The sequence below is a fragment of the Peromyscus maniculatus genome, chromosome 21, assembly GCF_049852395.1.
Source record: "Peromyscus maniculatus bairdii isolate BWxNUB_F1_BW_parent chromosome 21, HU_Pman_BW_mat_3.1, whole genome shotgun sequence".
In the NCBI taxonomy this organism is placed as follows: Eukaryota; Metazoa; Chordata; class Mammalia; order Rodentia; family Cricetidae; genus Peromyscus; species Peromyscus maniculatus.
In genome coordinates this window covers 4,015,160-4,035,008 of record NC_134872.1, presented here as the reverse complement: position 1 = coordinate 4,035,008, position 19,849 = coordinate 4,015,160, and the positions used below count along the sequence as shown (strand labels likewise).

Below are 19,849 nucleotides of genomic sequence, written 5' to 3'. Positions count from 1 at the left end.
TCTGTCCGTTATCACCCTCTGAGCATCACAGGGAACAGTGTTGCCAGCTTCCAAGAGTAAACTGTGGGGCAGGTTAACACAGGACTGAGGCCCGACTTGCTCTGTGACAGGAACAAAGTGCTGTTTCCTCAGTCAGTGGCTTCCCTAAGGGAACCCACAACAGAGTGAACATGGCAGCTCCCTCTTCAGTGCCAGGCTGGGTGGAGGGCACTGCTGGTCAAGATCTGGTCAGAGCCAGCTTCCCAGACCTGCAGAAGGTCCTTCTGTGGAAGCCACAATTCCTGGATGGGGAGAACTTGGTGTGGTAACTCTGTTTCTCTCTATCTTTCTACCCAGACCCCACCCCTGTACTTTGTAGACCAGGCTGGCCTTGAACTCAGAAAGATCCACCTTCCTCTGCCTCCTGAGTCCTGGGATTAAGGCCTGCACCACTGTGCCTGGCCATGACTGGGTCTGGTCACTGGTTTGTGCTTTAACTAAAAAGGCCTCACCGAGGGCAGGAGGAGCCAACTGTGTACAAGTCAGAAACTCGTCTGGCCCTCCATAGCTGTCCTTTCTCTCTGTCAAATGCACTTGGATGCTCCTTGGACCTTCTGAGGGCCCTGTTCTGAGGTGACATCTATCCTAGGGGAACCTGTGGGAGGATTCCTTCAGGGAGTCCCTGGGAGAACTCTGGTCAGGGCCAGAGCCATTGCTGCCCTCTGCTGCCCTCTTGTGACTGTTTGAGGTAATGCACTTGCTGCACACACCTGACCCCCTGAGTGTCATCCTGGGACCCACATGTGGGAAGGAGAGAACCAACTACCAAGTTGTCCTCTGACCTCCATACATGTGCCACAGCACGCGTGTACCCTGCCCCCACACTACACACAAAAATAGTTTGTTTTAAAGAAGAAACAAAATAAAACCCTGATGACCAGAGAGGCCACTTTGCTTGAGAGTATGTATTCAGTGTCTGCAGTCAGGTGACTCCAACAGTCTGTAATGCCATGTTCTAGCCTGCAAGGGTGATGCATTCTCAGACACACACCCACACAGGCTCATATATGCATATAATTAAACAATATGATCCAGGCATGGTGGTACACACCTTTAATCTCAGCACTCAGGAGACAGAGGCAGACACAGATCCCTGTGAGTTTGAGGCCAGCCTTGTCTACATAGTAAGTTCCAGTCCAGCCTGTGCTAAATAGTGAGACCCTGTCTCAAAAAGAAAATAATTCATTAAACTATCAAATGCCTCTCACAGTTACACTCACCCCATTCTCTCCTGTACCCATCACTCCCTCAGTTCCTCATCAGTTCTCAAAGACTGTGACTATGATGTCACCTCCCTCTGTCTTCTCCAGCACAAACTATGTCCTCAGAGTCTCCACCTTTGTCCCTCTGCCTGAGAACCCACCCACCCTGCATCTAGTGGACATCTCAGCCCAGCGTCACCTACTGAGGCCTCCACGACCCTCCTCCTGTATCCCTGACAGTCTTCTTCTCCTTCACCCATGGCGACTCTGTCTTCCTTCAGGACAGTCTGCAGCTCTGCCTGCTGCTCCACCCCTCCCTCTCACACCCAGAGTTAGTCCAGGGGGAAGAGCTGTGATGTCACCTGCAGAGTGGACCCAGGATGCCTGACTTCCCATCCCCCATCTCACAGGGGAGGAGAGTGCAGTGAGCAGCAGAGCAGGACTCTGCTTCCCCAGGACCCACTGCCTGCCTGGCTCCTCCCCTGCTAGAGTTCCCTCCAGCAGATCCTGTCAGGAGAGAAGTTGTGCCTCTGTCCCCTTCTGCTCAACTGCTCTAACTCCCTGTCACACTGTGAGGACAGGTCTGTGTTGTGTGACAGACTTTCCCTGGTAACACACACACATGTCCATTCACCTCAGATAGAGAACTCAGGGCTGACAAGGTAACCATTGCATCAATGTCCAGCTTGGTGAACCAGGGAGGTTTTACTGGGGTCACCAAGAGGAGTGTGGGGGAGGTGTTACTCACAGGACCAGGAATAACTCACAGTTCATGGCATCACTCAAAGCCCACCCCAATGCAGGAAGTGACTCATGAACTTCCTCCCTGCAGTCCTCTGCACAGCTTCCAGGCAGCTGGAAGGTCAGGGAATTCCCTCCACAGCTGGATGGTCATTGGCTCCCCCAGAGCATGTTACTCCTTTCCATACTGCTGGGGAGGAATTCTAGAGAGTTGTCAGTTTCTTTATATAAAATTATTTTACTTTACATGTATGAGTATTTATTATATATGTATGTCCGTGCACCATGTGTGTGCAGTGCCCGCTGAGGTAAGGGAAGAGCTTGAATTCCTGGAACTGGAGTCACAGACAACAGTGAGCAGTCATGTGGGTGCTGGGAGTCAAACCCTGTGCTCTGGAGGAGCAGACAGTGCTCTTCCCCAAGGAGCCATCTCTCAAGACCCTCTTCCAACTTGCTGTTCTCTGAGAAATGTGACCTTTTGTCACCTCCCGAGTGTCATGGGCCTCCCTGTCCCTCCAAGAGGGAATGTTTCAACTCAGAAAAAACTGCTATGAAACAGTTGGACATTTCCAGCATTCCAGTCCTCATGGTATACAGACTGTGATCTGCTCCAGGCCTCTGCTTCCTTATACTCAGATCACACAGCCATGCTCCTGCCTCAGAGCATCTGATGGCATGATCCACAGCCTGGAAGGAACCTGGTTCAGTAGCCTTGAGAATGATTTCTTCTTCTCCTTCTTTCCTTCTCCTTCTCCTCCTCCTTCTCCTTCTCTTTCTCCTTTTCTCCTTCTCCTCCTCTTCCTCCTCCTTCTCCTTCTCTTTCTCCTTTTCTCCTTCTCCTCCTCTTCCTCCTCCTTCTCCTTCTCTTTCTCCTTTTCTCCTTCTCCTCCTCTTCCTCCTGCTTCTTTTTACTCTTACTCTTGTTCTTATTCTTCTTCTTTTTCCACCAGAGAGCCTTCATTCAGGAACTGAAGGAAGCAGATGCAGAGATCCATAGCCAAGCACTGGGCCGAGTTCCATGAGTCCTATTGAAGAGAGGGAGGAGGGATTGTAGGAGCCATCAAGGTCAAGGTCATGACAGGGGAACCCACAGAGACAGCTGACCTGAGCTCATGGACTCTGGCCTGACAGCTAAGGGGACTGCATGGGACTGACCTAGGCCCTCTGCATGTGTGTGATAGTTGTGTACCTTGGTCTGTTTGTGGGGCTCCTAGCTGTGAGATCAGTACCTGTCCCTGGCACTTGAGCTGGCTTTTGGGAATCCATTACCCATGCTGGGTCACCTCACCCATCCTTGATGCATGGGGAGGAGCTTGGTCCTGCCTCAACCTGACGTGTCATGCTTCGTTGACTCCCATGGGAGGCCTGCGTCTTGCTGGATGGAACAGAGGAGGAGTGGATGGTGGTAGGGAATGGGAGGAGAGGAGGGAGGGGAAACTGTGGTTGGTATTTAAAATAAAGAAAACGTTTAATAAATTATTATAATTATAATTATTATTATTATTGGTTTTTCAAGACAGGGTTTCTCTGTATAGTTTTGGTACCTGTCCGGGATCTCACTCTGTAGACCCGGCTAGCCTCTAACTCACAGAGGTCCACCTGGCTCTGCCTCCCGAGTGCTGGAATTAAAGGCGTGTGCCACCACCACCCATCAAATTATTATCTTTTATTTATTCTTCTTTCATACAATAAATGCCAACCAGAGTGTTCCCCCTCCAAGTCCCCCATCCTCTCCCATTTCCTTCATGGCTAAGGATGTTGAATATTTCTTCTTTTTATATAAAATTTATTTTATTTTACATCCCAGCTGCAGTTTCCCCTCCTCCTCTCCTCCCATCCCTCCCCCACCCCTGTGTTCCCATCCCCAATACACTCCTCCTCCATTTCTGTTTAGGTAAGCACATGTCTCCCATTGGTATCAACAAAACATCACATATCAAGTCACAGAAAGACTAAGCCCCTCCCCACATATTGAGTCTGGGCAAGGTGACCCAGTATGGGGAGTAGCATCCCAAAAGTCAGTAAAAGAGGTGAAAACAGCCCCTGCTCCCACTGTTAGGAGTCCCACAAGAAGACCAAGCTACACAACTATCACATGTAAGCAGAGTGCCTAGGTCAGTCCCATGCAGGCTCCCTGGTTGTCATTCAGTCTCTGTGAACCCCTATGAGCCTAGGTTCATTGATTCTGTGAGTTTTCTTGGGTGTCCTTGACCCCCAGGCTCCTATAATTCTTTCTCCTCCTCTTCTGTAGGAGTCTCCAAACTCCACCTAATGTTTGGCTGTGGGTCTGCATCCATTTCCATCAGCTGGTGGATGGAGCCTCTCTAATGACAATTGGGCTAGGCACCAATCTGGTCACAAGACAGCCAGTTCAGGTTATGTATCGCTATTGATAGGAGTCTTGCTGGGGTCATTCTTTGGATTCCTGGGAGATTCCCTTGCACCAGGCTTTTTACCTGACCCTGAAATGTCCCCCCTTTCTAGTAGTCTCTTTCAGTACTCTCCCCACCCTGTCCCCCAACCTGATCCCTCAAGTTCCCCGCCCTACCTGCCCCTAGTCCACTCACGAAATCTCTATTTCCCTTTCCTAGGGGGATCCAGGTGTCCCCCATGAACCCTCTTTGTTACTTAGTCTCTTTGAGTCTGTGGATTGTAGCCTAGTTATCCTTCATTTTACAGCTAATATCCACTTACGAGTGAGTCCATGTCATCTTTGTCTTTCATGGTCTGGTTACCTCACTCAGGATGATTTTTCTAGTTCCATCCATTTGCCTTCAAATTTCCTGGTCTTCTTGTAAATATACCACATTTTCTTTATACATTCACAGTTGAGGGACATCTAGTTTGTTTCCAGGTTCTGGCTGTTACAAATAAAGCTGCTATGAACACAGTTGAGCAAGTGTCCTTGTAGGATGATTGTGTGTTCCTTGGATAATTGCCTAAGAGTGGTATAGCTGGGTATTGTGATAGATTGTTTGCCAGTTTTCTGAAAAACCACCACACTGACTTCCAAAGTGGCTTCACAAGTTTACACTCCCGCCAGCAATGGAATTTACACTCTTCTCCAGCATGAGCTGTCACTTGTGTTTTTGATCATAGCCATCCTGACAGGTGTAAGATGGAATCTCAGAGTCGTTTTGATTTGTATTTCCTGATGGTGAAGGACGATGATGTACTCCATTTTTAATTGGATTTTTATTTGGTTAGTTGATATCTAGTTTCTTAAGTTCTTGATTTAGTTTGAAAATCAGTCCTCTGTGGAATGTGGGGTTGGTGAGGATATTTCCCAATCAGTAGGCTGCTGTTTTGTTGTATTGACAGTGTCCTTTGCCTTAGAAAAACTTTTCAGCCGGGCGGTGGTGGCGCACGCCTTTAATCCCAGCACTCAGGAGGCAGAGCCAGGCGGATCTCTGTGAGTTCAAGGCCAGCCTGGGCTACCAAGTGAGTTCCAGGAAAGGCGCAAAGGTACACAGAGAAACCCTGTTTCGAAAAACAAACAAACAAACAAAACTTTTCAGTTTCAGGAGGTCCCATTTATTAATTGTTGATCTTAGTGCCTCTGCTATTGGTGTTCTGTTCAGGAAGCTGTCTCCTGTGCCAATGTTGTTGAACATTTCTTTAAATGCTTCTTGTCCATTTGAAATTCTTTTGTTGAGAATTCTCTGTTTAGATCTGTACACCATTTTTTAATTGGATTGTGATTTGGCTATCAGTGTTTTCTTTAGGATGTTATCTCCTGTATTGATGTGTTCAAGGCTTTTCCCTACTTTCTCTTCTGTCAGGTTCAGTGTATCAGGATTTGAGGTCTTTGAACTCCTTGGACTTGGTTTTGTGCTGGGTAATACGTACATATCTATTTGCATTCTACCACATGCAGACATCCAGCTAGACCAGCAACAAATGTTGAAGATGATTTCTTTTATCTGTTGTGTAATTTTTTGGCTTCTTTCTCAAAAATCAGGTGTCCATAGGTGTGTGGCTGTATGTCTGGGTCTTTGATTCAATTCCATTGATCAACATGTCCGTTTTTATGCCAATACCATGCACTAAAGCTCTGTAGTGGAGCTTGAAATCAGGGATTGTGAAACCCCCTGAAGTTCTTTTATTATTCAGGATTGATTTAGCTATCCTGGGTTTGTTGCTTTTCCATATGAAGTTGAGCCTTTTCCTTTCAAGGACCATAAAAAAATTTGATGGGGATGGTGTTGAATCTGTGGATTGCTTTTGGTAAGATGGCTATTTTTACTATGTTAATCCTACAGATACATGAGGATGGGAGATCTTTCCATCTTCTGATATCTTCTTTAATTTCTTTCTTCAGAGACTTGAAGTTTTGCCATACAAGTCTTTCACTTGCCTGGTTTAGTTACCCCAAGATATTTATATTGTTGGTGGCTATTGTGAAGGACATTGTTTCCTTGATTTCTTTCTCAGTGTGTTTATCATTTGTATTTAGGAGGCCTACTGATATTTTTTGAGTAATCTTGTATCCAGCCATATCACTGAAGGTGTTTATCAGCTGTAGGAGTTCCCTGGTAGAATGTTTGGGATTCTCTTATGTATACCATGATATCATATGCAAATAAAGATACTTTGATTTCTTCCTTCCTTCCTTTCTTTTTCTTTTCTTTTCTTTTCTTTCTTTCTTTCTTTCTTTCTTTCTTTCTTTCTTTCTTTCTTTCTTTCTTTCTTTCTTTCTTTCTTTTGTTGTTGTATTTCGAGACAGGGTTCCTCTGTGTAGTTTTGGTGCCTGTCCTGAATCTCGCTCTGTAAACCAAGATGGCCTCGAACTTACAGAGATCTGTCTGGCTCTGCCTCCTGGGTGCTGGGATTAAAGGCGTGCGCCACTGCTGCCCGGCAACTTCTTCCTTTCTTAAAGAAATTGAAGGAATAAAAAAAAATAGAGGAAATGAGTAAATCCCTTAATGAAAGTAAGGAAAACCAAGGAAAAACAAACAAACAGTTGAAGGAAGCAAATAAAAGTGTTCAAGATCTGAAAATGGAAACGGAAGCAATAAAGAAAACACCAACTGAGAGAGTTCTGGAGATGGAAAATCTGGGTAAGTAACAGGGACTACAGATGCTTCACCAACAGAATGCAAGGAATGGAGGAGAGAATCTCAGGCATTGAAGATACAGTAGAATAGATAGACACGTCGGTCAAAGAAAACGTTCAATCTAAAACAAAACATTCAACCCAAAATATCCAGGAAATCTGGAACACTATGAAAGACCAAACCTAAGGATAATAGGAATAGAAATGAGGAAAAAACCCAGTTCAAAGGCCCAGAAAATATTTCCAACAAAATAATAGAAAGTTTTCCTGACCAAAGAAGGAGAAGTCTACAAAGATACAAACAGATTGGATCAGAAGGAAGTACCACGGCCACATAATAATCAAAACACCAAACATACAGAACAAAGAAAGAGTATCAAAAGCTTAAGGGAAAAAGAACAAGTAACATAAATGCAGACCTATTTGGATTACCTCTGCCTTTCAGTGGAAACTCTAAAATCCAGAAGGGCCTGGACAGATGTGCTGCAGACTCTAAGAGACCACAGATGCCAGCCCAGACTACTATACCCAGCAAAACTTTCAATTATAATGGCCCAAGGGAAAAAAAAGATATTTTTTGACAAAGTCAATTTTTTTTAAAGATTTATTTATTCATTATGTATACAGTGTTTTGCCTGCTTATATGACTGCAGGCCAGAAGAGGGCACCAGATCTCATTACAGATGGTTGTGAGCCACCATGTGGTTGCTGGGAATTAGAACTCAGGACCTTTGGAAGAGCAAGCAGTGCTCTTAACCTCTGAGCCATCTCTCCAGCCCAGCAAACTCAGTTTTAAACAGTATCTATCTACAATTTCAGCCCTATAGAAGGTGCTAGAAGGAAAACTCCAACACATGCGGGTCAATTACACCCACAAAAACACCGGAAATAAATGATTTCACAGTAGCAAAACCAAAGACAGGAAACATACACACACACCACCACCACCACCACCACCAACAACAACAACAAGAAAATAACAGGAATTAGCAATCATTGGTCATTGACATCTCTCAATATAAACCGATTCAATTCTCCAATAAAAAGACACAGACTAACAGAATGGATGCAAAAACAGGATCCATCCTTCTGCTGCATACAAGAAACACACTTTAACACTAAAGATAGGCATTACCTCAGAGTAAACATTTGGAAAAACAGATTCCAAGAAAATGGATTCAAGAAGCAAGCTGGTGTAGCCACTTCGATACCTAACAAATAGATTTCATCCAAAATTAATCAAAAAAGATAGGGAAGAACACTTCATATTCATCAAAGGAAAAATCCACCAAGATGATGTTTCAATTCATAACATCTATGCCCTGAACACAGGGGCACCCACGTTTATAAAAGAAACATTACTAAAGCATAAACCATACATTGACCCTCACACATTGATAGTGGAGACTTCAGTAGACCCCACTCTCACCAGTGGACAGGTCAACCAGACAAACACTAAACAGAGAAGTACTGGAGCTAACAGACATTATAAACCAAATGGACCTAGCAGATATCTACAAAATATTCTATCCAAACACAAAAGAATACACCTTCTTCTCAGCACCTCATGGAACTTTCTCCAAAATTGATCACATACCATGACACAAAGTAAGTCTCAACAGATACAAGAAAATTGAAATAATCCTCTCTAAATGAATAGACCTCCACTGGTTAAAGCTGGATTTCAACAACAGAAAATACAGAAAGTCTACAAACTCATGGAAACTGAACAGCTCTCTAATGGATGACTACTGGGTTAAGACAGGAATAAAGAAAGAAATGAAATGAAAGACTTTCTAGAATTCAATGATAATTAGTGTACAACATACTCAAACTTATGGGACACAATGAAAGTGGTGCTAAGAGGAATGTTCATAGCACTAAGTGCCTACATAGAATAATTGGAGAGATCTCATACTAGCAACTTAACAGCACACATGAAAGTTCTAGAACATAAAAAGCAAGCACACACAAGAAGAGTAGTTCACAAGAAATAATCAAACTGAGGGCTGATATCTATAAAATAGAAACAAACAGAACAACACAAAGAATCAATGAAACAAAGAGTTGGTTTTTTGAGAAGGTCAACAAGGTAGACAAACCTTTATCCAAGTTAAGTAGAAGTCACAGAGAGAATATCCAAATTAGTAAAATCAGAAATGAAAAGGGTATATAACAACAGACACCAAGGAAATTCAAGAATCATTAGGTTGTAGACAGAAGTTTCTGTCCTGCCACCAACTCCCAAATACCCAGCAGCAGTTTCCCAATTAATTGACTCAGAGGGTTAATATAAATTATAAATGCTAGGCCAGTAGCTCAGGCTTATTACTAACTAGCTCTTACATTTAAATTAACCCATAATTCTTATCCATTTAGCCTTGTGGCTTGGTACCTTTTCTCAGTATGGCGTTCTCATCTTGCTTCCTCTGTGTCTGGCTGGTGACTCCTGACTCTGCTCTTCCTCTTTCCAGCATTTTTAGTTTGGCTTTCCCATCTGACTTCCTGCCCAGTTACTGGGCTGTCAGCTTTCTATTAACCAATGAAAGTAATACATACTCATAGTGTAGAAAAGGATTATTCCACAGCATTATGTCATACTTTAAATATCTGTACTCCCCAAATATGTAAAATCCAAATGAAATAGCAATTTTCTTGATAAATACCACTTGCCAAAGTTAAATCAAGATCAGATAGACAACTTAAATAGACCTAGAATCCCTAAGGAAATAGAAGCAGTCTTTAAAAGTCTACCAACAAAAAAAGGTCCAGGGTCAGACATTTTTAGCCCAGAATTCTACCAGATATTAAAAAGAATTGCTTCCAATACTCCTCAAATTATTCCACAAAATAGAAACAGAAGGTACAAGCAAAATACATTTTATAGGACCACAGCCACACTGATAACCAAACCACACAAATATTCAACACAGAAAGTGAATTACTGATCATTTTCCCTTATGAACATAGATGCAAAAATACTCAACAAAATACTTGCATATAAACAAGCTGTAAGAAAAAAAAACATATGATCATCTCTTTAGATGCTAAAAAAAAGCCTTTGACAAAATCCAACACCCCTTCATGATAAAAATCTTGGAGCGATCAGGGATACAAAAAACATACCTAAACATAATCAAAGCAATTCACAGTAAACCTACAGCCAACATCAAATTAAATGGAGAGAAACTCAAAGCAATTCCACTAAAATCAGGAACAAGACAGGGCTGTCTACTCTGTCCATACCTGTTCACTTTGGACTGGAAGTTCCAACTAGAGAAATCAGACAACTGAAGGAGATGAAGGGGATACAAATTAGACAGGAAGAAGTCCAAGACTGATTTTATAGGATCTTCAAATCTTTCCTCAGATGTCACGCCATGAAACGTCACGGATCCTGGTCGCGCGAGACGCCTTGACCCAAAAATGGCTATCTTGACCTGGAACTGGCTAGGCGGAAGTGTCTGCCTGGCATATGCAAACACGCCCGACCGTGGGGGCGTGTTGTGAACCCTTCACCAGGTCCCATCATACTGAGGTCAGAGTCACCTGAGCTTCCCCTCAGCAAATCCTCCCTCCCTCTCCAACTACCTTTCTGTCTTTGATCCATAATCTTATTTATTTTTTTATTCATTCATCAAACATTTATTGGGCATTAATGTCTGCTAGGTCCCAGGCACTGGAAGTCACCATCCCTCACAAGACAAAGATGGCTGCATCATGACAGAGATTGTCACCTTCTTGGTCTTCAAACATCTCAGCTAAGGTTCCTGGAGCTCCTGACTGGAGGTCACAAACCTAGAAGAGAAAACTACAGGGCCAGAACCTGCAGCAGGGGTGAAGTAATTTCCATCTCTGGTGTTCCCACAATCTATTTTATAAGAGGTTCATTAATTGTATGTCTATGAGTATTTTTCTTGGCTGTATGTGTTCGTACCATGTGCCTATCTGGTGTCCACAGGGGCAGTGGAAGCCATGGAACAGGAGTTATGGACAGTGTGAGCCATGGTGCAGGTGCTGGGATCTGAACCCGGGTCCTCTGCAGGAGCAGCAAGTGCTCTCAACCCCTCAGCCATCTCTTCAGTCCCTGGATTATGTCTTTTATTTTCTTTGATTATTAAAAACTTTTTTCATTCATTTTAACACCAGTCAAAGATCCCCCTTTTCCCTCTGCCCACCCACCCTGCCTCCTCCTCCTCCCAACCCTGACTCCCACCCACAAGAAGGCAAGCCTTCCTTTTAAATAAACTTAGTTCTACAATAGACTCACCCTGAAAATCCCTGAGTCACCACTGGGGGCAGCACCAGGATTCCCAGAGTCGGAGGGAGAGGGGACCTTGGGCAGAACACAGATCCAACAGGACAGACTGAGATGAGACCCTGTGGATCCCTCCTCTCTGCCCATCCTACAACCCGGGTTAGATTCTGAAAGATGGGGAAGGAGAGAACCTCAGGGAGGGGCCTGGAAGGAGGCAGGAGCCCAGAAGACTGAAGTTCATCTCCTCAACCCACAGTCTCCTGAGTGTAGAGGCTTGGTTGGGCCTTGATGGGACAAGGATGGACAAACACCTCTTAATGCTGTCACTCAGGGACCCCAAGGGATAAGGAGGCAAAGACCACTCACAGGAACAAGAACAGGCCTAGTCCTCCATACAAACTAAAAAGACAAGAAATAAACAGAGAAGGCGGGGTGAAGAGCCATGGCTAGGTCAGAGCCCAGGCTGACCTGTCACAGCAGCCCTGGCTGCTCACAATCCTGGGGACAGGACAAGGCTCTGTCATCCCAGTGTACCTGTGATCACAGACTCTCAGCATGTGGTTCAAGTGATGAAGAGAACAGAGCCAGGAGGTGACAGAGCTGAGGAGTGACCATGTCACAGCCAACAATGGACTGAACTCCACCTGGGCACAGTCATGTTCACACTCAGCTCCCACAGCCTCATCTTGTCCACCAGATACACAAAGCATAATGAACACAGATTCTGGAAGGTTCTCCATGCTGCCATTTATTTCCTCCACAAGCTCTAAGTATTTCAATCATTTAATTTACCCGCCAATCCACCTGTCAGATCAAGGACGTGAACAACCAAGTTCACATTCAGATTCTTATTTTCAGTGGGGAGTCAGGGGTTGCAGCTCAGGGCAGCATGGAGGTGACAGGATGGAGATGTCCCCTCCTGCCTGCTGGACCAGGAAGGTTGGCTGTGGAAGGGAACACAGGCAGTGCAGGGACAGGGTCCTGGTGTGCAGGGGGCCTGGGCTCCCCAGTTCTTCACATTGAGCCCACAGGGTCACAGGGAACATCAGACACTGTTGCTGAGAGTGAACTGAGGGGCTCAGGACGTCACAGGAGAGACCTGAGCACATCTCTGTCACTCTGTCAGGACAGGCAGCTGTCTTCACGCTACAAACAAGAGTCATGAACAATCACTGTGAAGACAACATCCCAACACCCACCACTCACTCAGAGGTAATTCTGGGAGTCCATGCAACCCAATCATGTCCACTTTACCCCTCCCCAAATCAGTCCCCAGAGTGTCACCTTTACAGTCCGGGAGAGACACATCAGAGCTCTGGGCACTGTCCCTGCCTAGGGTAAAATTATATATAGTCATAGGAAGATGAAAACATGGCCTTTAGAAGATTTCACTGGAGGAGGTATTATGGGTTGGCAGAGCTCCCCAAATAGTCAAACTTCACCCCAAGGGCCTCAGGGACAATCCCGCTCCCCACACTTACCTGAAGGGGGAGCATAGTTCCCTCTCTTTCCGCCTGTGAGGAGAAAAGCTGTGAGAGACCAGGGAAGACCCGACCCTAGGAAGTTTCCAGAACTGACAGCAGACCCAGGTCAGAGACAGGAGCAATGAGGGGTGTGAATGTTTCCCATTAGTGAGCCAGAGCACACTTCTAAAAGGGGCTGAGAGAGAACCAGACCTGCCCTTTCCTACCTGTGTTTCTCCTCCTCATCTTCACAACAGCCAACACAGCTCCAGTGATCACAGCTCCGATATGACGACAGCTTTAATGATGGCCACAGCTCCAGTGAGAACCAGAACAGCAATGATTGCCATGATGGAGACAGTGGACTGAGGAGGCTCTGGAAGGGAAGGACAGGAGGGGAAGGTGTGGGTCATGACCCCAGGTCTCAGCCTTGACCCTGATCAGGGTCTATAGAAGGTTCCAGCTTCCCCTGACCCCAGCTCTGCACCCACACCCTCCTTACCCCATCTCAGGGTGAGGGGCTCAGGAAGACCCTCATGGTGCACATGGCATGTGTATCTCTGCTCCTCCCCGGAAGGCACCACCACAGCTGCCCACTTCTGGAAGGTTCCATCCCCAGAAGGTCTGGTCTCCACCAGCTCCATGTCCTGAGTCTGTTCCTCCCCATCCCTCTGCCAGGTCATGGAGATATTAGCAGGGTAGAAGCCCAGGGCCCAGCACCTCAGGGTGATGTCTCCTTTCAGTGTGGGGTGATGGGTCACATGTGTCTTTGGGGGATCTGTGAGGACGAATTAATAAATCCCTCAATTAACAAGATAAACTGAAATCTGCAAAGACAAATTTAAACCAATGATGACACTAAACTGTGTCTGTTTGTACAATTCTGTCATCACACTAGTGACCTCAGGGAGAGCTGGTCCCCTCATCACAGAACTGCACATTTACGCTGACCAGCATAACTGTCTGTCCAGTGAACAGCCATCACCAAGGTGTACAGCAGAAATGTGGTGAACCTCTGACACTCAGCCAGAGAAAATGACTCCCCAAGCCCTGCCTCTGGGGGACAAGACACAAGGTATTGTCACCAGGAGCCCTGGAAGTGTGCTGTGGAGCCCAGGGCAGCACTCCCTGGGACACAGCGGTGCTCACAGGGGTGTGTGGATCATCCCTGTCACTCCTGTCCTGGAGCTGCAGAAGACCCTGTCTCTGAGGAAGTTCAATTCCTAATCCACTGGGACAACACTGTGACTTGTTGGGGCCAAGTGAGGAGGAGGAGGCTCTGGATGTTCATATGGCAGAAAACAGTCTAAGGTCACAGGAACCTTTCGAGTGTAAAGGAAACACTGACTTGTCTAATTATCCAGATTAGCAGTTCCCCCTGGCTCCTGTGGAGACTGATACGAGGGGGAGAGAGAAACAGTATCACCCCAGTGAGGGGGGAAAAACTGACTAAAAGCAAAATGACAACTTAAAAAAAAAAGAAAAAAGTAAGGAAGAAAAAAAAAAAAAGCTCTCCACAATTTAGTATTTGTCCAGGGCACCCCATAAGTGCTCAGGTGGCCATTCTGGGAATAGACGTATTTGGAGTGTGAGGGATGCAATCTCACCCACAGGAATCTGGGAGAATGTATTCTTTGGAAGGTTCTAGAAACTGTGGAACCAGCCTAGGGTAGGGGCGTCCATGTCTCCCATCAGGTAAAGGAGACTTCCGGTCTGGCGTGGAAGGCTGACACACTCAGATGACAGGACTCAGTTTCCACAGACCCTGGTGTGGGCAGAGACCCCGGCCTGGAGAGGCCATGGCTGACAGCGACTGCAGACTGCAGGAGCCACTGTGGTTAGTTCGGGATCTCCTCTCCCTCCTCTGAGACAGATTTGCAGCTGTCCAGGGAGAAGGCTGAGCCTGGGGATCAGTGCGGTCCCTGCCATGCTGGATCAGGAGACCCAGGGACACTGTCTGCCCTGAGACAGGGGCATGACCCCAGCTGAGGGTTTCTTCTTCCCCAGGACTGAGCCCAGCCCAGGGCAGAGGGAGGGGCTGCCCGCGGCCCTGCACCTGTGCGCTGCAGCGCGTCCTTCCCGATCTCCAGGTATCTGCGCAGCCACTCCACGCACTCGCCCTCCAGGTAGGCCCTGTGTCTCTCTGCCTCACCACCCTGCTCCCACTTGCGCCGGGTGATCTGCGCGGCCGTGTCCGCCGCCGTCCACGTCGTCAGGTCGTCGTTCAGGGCGATGTAATCGCGGCCGTCGTAGGCGTCCTGACTGTACCCGCGGAGGAGGCGCCCGTCCGACCCCACATCACAGCCGTACATACGCTGGATGGTGTGAGAACCTGTGGGGACCCCGCGGTCAGCCCCGCCCACCCGAGGTCAACCCTGCTCACCGCGATCAGCCCCGCCCCTCGGTCCCGCCCACCCGCGGACTCCCCTAAACCGAAAGGGAAACCGGGTCCCGGTCCCCGACTCTCCTCCCGAACCTCGGACCCGGGACTCCGGGCGACTCCGGCCCGGACGTAGGGACGTGGAGGGGTCGTGACCTCCGACCCGCGTCACTCACCGCCCTCGCTCTGGTTGTAGTAGCCCAGCAGGATCCTCAGGTTCTCTCGGAAAGTCTGCTCGCTGGTCTGGGCTCTCCGTGTGTTCCTCCTCCCAATACTCCGGCCCCTCCCGCTCCACCCACGGCGCCCGCGGCTCATATCTCGGAGTCTCCGCGTCGCTGTCGAAGCGCACGAACTGCGTGTCGTCCACGTAGCCGACAGAGATGAACCGGGGCTCCCCGAGGCCGGGCCGGGACTCGATGGTGTGGAAATACCGCAGCGAGTGCGAGCCTGGGGGCGGCGCGCGGTGAGACCCCGACCCTCCTCCCGGGACCCCGGACGGGTGCGCGGGCCGGGTGGGGAGCAGGGCGCGGGGCTCGGGACGCGGTGGAGAAGGGCGGGAGGGTCTGGCTGGGTGACGCGGGGACGCGGCTTCCCCGGGGCCGCCCCCGCCCTCCCCGCACTCGTTTCCCTCCCGACCCCGCACTCACCCGCGCGGGTCCGGGTCGGGGCCAGGGCGGCCGCCAGCAGCAGGAGCAGCGCGCGCGGAGACATCGCCCCAATCTCGGATCTTGGGCGTCTCAGTTCCGCGGGCAGCATGGACTTTATAACCCGTAACCGGGGCGACGCTGATTGGTTCTCCGGGATCTCGGCACCCAATGGGGGTGAGAACAGGACAGTTGTCATCAGTGTCCGGGCAGAAGGACCCGACACAGGTCAGGAGCTAGAGAAGTGAAACTGGGCACCTGGTGATCCCCAGCCCTGGGCTCCCACCCCAGACCTCACCGCCTGGGGACTGAGACTTTGCTGAACCCTGTGCTGCTGGACGGAGCGCTGTGTGTCACGGTGTCTCTGAGCTGCCTGAGGACAACTGTCTCCTCAGGTTAGTCAGGATGTAACCTAAGAGCACGGAGTTTCCAGATAAAATACACACAGCACATGAAATGAATGTTCACGGAAACAGGTGCTGTCGGAGTCCTGGTGACGGTGTGGGGCTGCCGTGGACACCTGCATCGGGAGGTGACTGGAGTTTTCACAGCTCTGGTCAAGCACTTTTGACCCTGTGTTATCTGTGACTCTGCCTGCTGGAATCCCACTCTCCTCTGCTTTCACTTTCTATTCCAGTTATGTGTGGCTGGGATTTGAAGACATCAAGTCAATATCCACAGAAACAAAAAATTTATAAATTTAGTTTTTTTTTTTCACACTACATAACAGGGATGAAACCTCAAGTCCCCAGTGAGTACCTCTGCCATGAGAATTACCTCTGCCCAGTGTCCACACTGCACAGGCCTGAGGAACTCAGGAGCCAGCTGTTATGAGACCCAGGGCTCCATAGGCCTGTGACATTCATCTCCTTCATCTCATCCGCTCATAAAGTGTGAGTGAAGGTCAGAGAGAATGAGAGGTCACAGGTTATATAACTTCTACCACACCATCGTCATTATTCTGCTTCATTATTAGTTACAGTTCCTTTCTCACTGTGATTTATTCACTAAAGCATTGTACCATGGCAGTGTGTGAACACAGGGAACCATGGCGTGTAGACAGGGATCAGTGCCCTGCTGTACTTGGTCTCCACGGGGGTCTCTTCCCAGTGGAGAAGGGGGTCCACTGTGCTGAGACAAAGACCAGGTCCACACAGACATCTCAGGACTATCGACTGAAGATCCATGTAAAACACAACCACCTGGAGCCACAGATGATCATCTGGGGAGGAACACTTGGAGTCTGAGTGTAAGCACCAGGCTGTGAAGACACGATCCTGAGTGAAGAGCGAAAAAAATCTCAATTTACAGATGAGATTCCTGAGCATCAGGCTTGGCAGTGCAAGCTGCCCCTGCAGGTGAACACAGGAGCCTGGTCTCTGTGGGCGTCTGTGTGGTGCTTGCAGGCCAGCGCCTCTGCTTTAAAGAGAAGCATCTCTCCACTGCATCCCCAACACGCATATTTGCCATTAGATTCCCAGAAGTGACTTTTCTTCTAGAAGATCCAGGGAATCCTTCTTCTCTTCAAAAGGAGGAAGAGGAAGGTTGAGGAGAGAACTGAGTGAGTCTGGCCTAGGGGTCTCTCCTGGTGTTTTCTTGTCTTTTTTTTAAAGACCAGACTGGCCTTGAACTCACAGAGACATGAAGCAGGCTTTCTTTCAGACCACCAACCAGCTCCCAAATCATGACAGAGAGACTTACTATTAGTTATGAATGCCTGGCCTTAGCTTAAACTTATCTCTAGCCAGCTTTTCCAAGTCAAGTGGACCTGTTTCTCTTCATCTATGTTTTTCCTCTGGGCTTTTTACCATTACTTCCATCCTTTAGTGTGTCTTACTTTTCTGCTTCCTCTGTGGCTGGCTGGGTAACTGAGTGGTTGTCTGGCTGGCCCATCCTGTCCTTCTCCCCCTTCTTTTCTTCCTCTTCTCTTTTCTCTCCCCACCCCAGCCCCGCCCATCCCTCCTCTGCCTAGCCATTGGCTGTTCAGCTTTTTATTAGACGAATCAGGTGCCTTAGGAAGACAAGGTGAGACATGTGTTGTGCAGTGTTCAGTTCATGTGGGTCCGTGGAACATATGGTCACTCTAGGATGAATTTTAGCCTTCGTGGCCACAGGGGAGTCAGCCTCTGGCCAACTGACCAACTGTAGCTTTGCAAAAAGGATTTATTTTTTTACACATAAAACCCATTATTTTATTTTATTTTATTTTACAATACCATTCAGTTCTACATATCAGCCACGGGTTCCCCTATTCTCCCCCCTCCCACCCCCTCCCCTTCCCTCCAGCCTACCCCCCATTCCCACTTCCTCCAGTGCAAAGCTTCCCCTGAGGACTGCCATCAACCTGGTATACTCAGTCCAGGCAGGTCCAGTCCCCTCCTCCCAGACTGAGCCAAGCGTCACTACATAAGCTCCAGGTTTCAAATGGCCAGCTCATGCAATGAGCACAGGACTCGGTCCCACTGTCTAGTTGCCTCCCAAACAGATCAAACCAAGCAACTGTCTCACCTATTCAGAGGGCCTGATCCTGCTGGGGACTCCTCAGCCTTTGGTTCATAGTTCATGTGTTTCCATTCATTTGGCTATTTGTTTTTTCAATAATTGAGTAAATCTGAAATTTATTATAAGCCACAGTCATCCTAGGGACCTTCATGCTATACATATAGCCTCCATGGTTCTATGGGTTGTGGTCTGATTGTTCTTTATTTTATATCTAGAAACCACTTATGAGTGAGTACATACCATGACTGTCTTTCTGGGTTTGGGTTACCTCACTCAGGATGATCAAAAACTCTACCAAGGAACTCCTACAGCTGATAAACTCCTTCAGTAAAGTGGCAGGATACAAGATCAACTCAAAAAAATCAGTAGCCCTCCTATACACAAATGATAAACGGACTGAGAAAGAAGTCAGAGAAACATCACCCTTTACAATAGCCACAAATAATATAAAATACCTTGGGATAACACTAACTAAATAAGTGAAGGACCTTTTTGATAAGAACTTTTTTTTAAATCTCTAAAGAAAGAAATTGAAGAAGATATCAGAAAATGGAAGGATCTCCCATGCTCATGGGATAGGTAGGATTAACATAGTAAAAATGGCAATCTTACCAAAAGCAATCTACCGATTCAATGCAATCCCCATCAAAATCCCAACACAATTCTTCACAAACTTGGAAAGAAAAATACTCAACTTCATATGGAAAAGCAAAAGACCCAGGATAGCTAAAAGAATTCTATATGATAAAGCAAAAAGGATTTTTATAGCTATACAATTTACATCTTTAGCAAGTCAATTTCCATATACCAAAACCTCTTATCTAAGGCTGTCCAAAGACACAAACGGCAAAGCATTTCTCAGTCCCTGGACATCTCTGTTTTCCTCCTACAACCAACTTTTGCATAGGCTTTGAACCTTTAGGAAACACACAGTAAGATTTACATACCTCAAGCCTAAGGTACCCTACACAAAAGGTAGCAGTCACAAAAGGCAGATCAAAGCTGATGCTAACACTCCAGAATCAAACCAGCTGCAGAGTTCTGCAGAAACTCTTGCTACAGAAACAGCAGCACATCTCTACATAATTAAAAAATACAACATAAACAAATGTAACACATCTTTATATAGCTAAAAAATAATATTCCACAACAGACCTACCTGCCTGTGCATCCCAAGTCCAGGGATTAAAGGCTTGTGTCACACACCTGGCTTAATTACTTTTCTAGGGCTGTGATAAGACACTGTGAACCTGGCAACTTATAAAAGAAAGTTTAATTTGGGCCTCAGTTTTCAGAGAGTTTGAATCCAGGATGTTAGAGGAAAGGTGTGGTGGCAGGAACAGCTGAGAGCTCACATCTCAATCCACAAGCAAGTGTCAGAGTCACTGGGAATAGTGGGAGTCTCTTAAAACCTCCATGCCCAGCCCCGGTGACACACCTCCTCCCACACGGCCACTCCTCCTGATCCGTCCCAAGCAGTTCCATCAACTGGAACTGAAGTATCCTGTAGCTGGAGATTTCTTTCTGGGTCCCACCAAGTCCATGAAGTCCCACAGCCCACTTA

General features: G+C 47.2%; 1 long non-coding RNA gene and 1 pseudogene across 2 annotated transcripts in view; one reads left to right on the top strand and one right to left on the bottom strand.

Moving 5' to 3' along the window:
• The window catches only part of LOC143269911 (uncharacterized), a 124,292-nt gene extending 113,025 nt beyond the window's left edge, over window positions 1–11,267 (top strand). The window contains exons 3-5 of the long non-coding RNA XR_013046706.1: window positions 10,409–10,576; window positions 10,708–10,875; window positions 11,000–11,267. This is a non-coding gene — a long non-coding RNA (uncharacterized LOC143269911). The remainder of the gene's footprint in view (window positions 1–10,408; window positions 10,577–10,707; window positions 10,876–10,999) is intronic.
• Window positions 1–15,858, bottom strand: part of LOC143269903 (H-2 class I histocompatibility antigen, Q10 alpha chain-like) — a 175,075-nt pseudogene extending 159,217 nt beyond the window's left edge. The window contains exons 1-7 of the transcript XR_013046697.1: window positions 15,787–15,858; window positions 15,316–15,586; window positions 14,816–15,091; window positions 13,262–13,537; window positions 12,987–13,135; window positions 12,778–12,810; window positions 12,581–12,628 (exon numbers count right to left, since the gene is read on the bottom strand). The product of XR_013046697.1 is annotated as an H-2 class I histocompatibility antigen, Q10 alpha chain-like (transcript). The remainder of the gene's footprint in view (window positions 1–12,580; window positions 12,629–12,777; window positions 12,811–12,986; window positions 13,136–13,261; window positions 13,538–14,815; window positions 15,092–15,315; window positions 15,587–15,786) is intronic.
• Window positions 15,859–19,849: the final 3,991 nt, after the last annotated feature.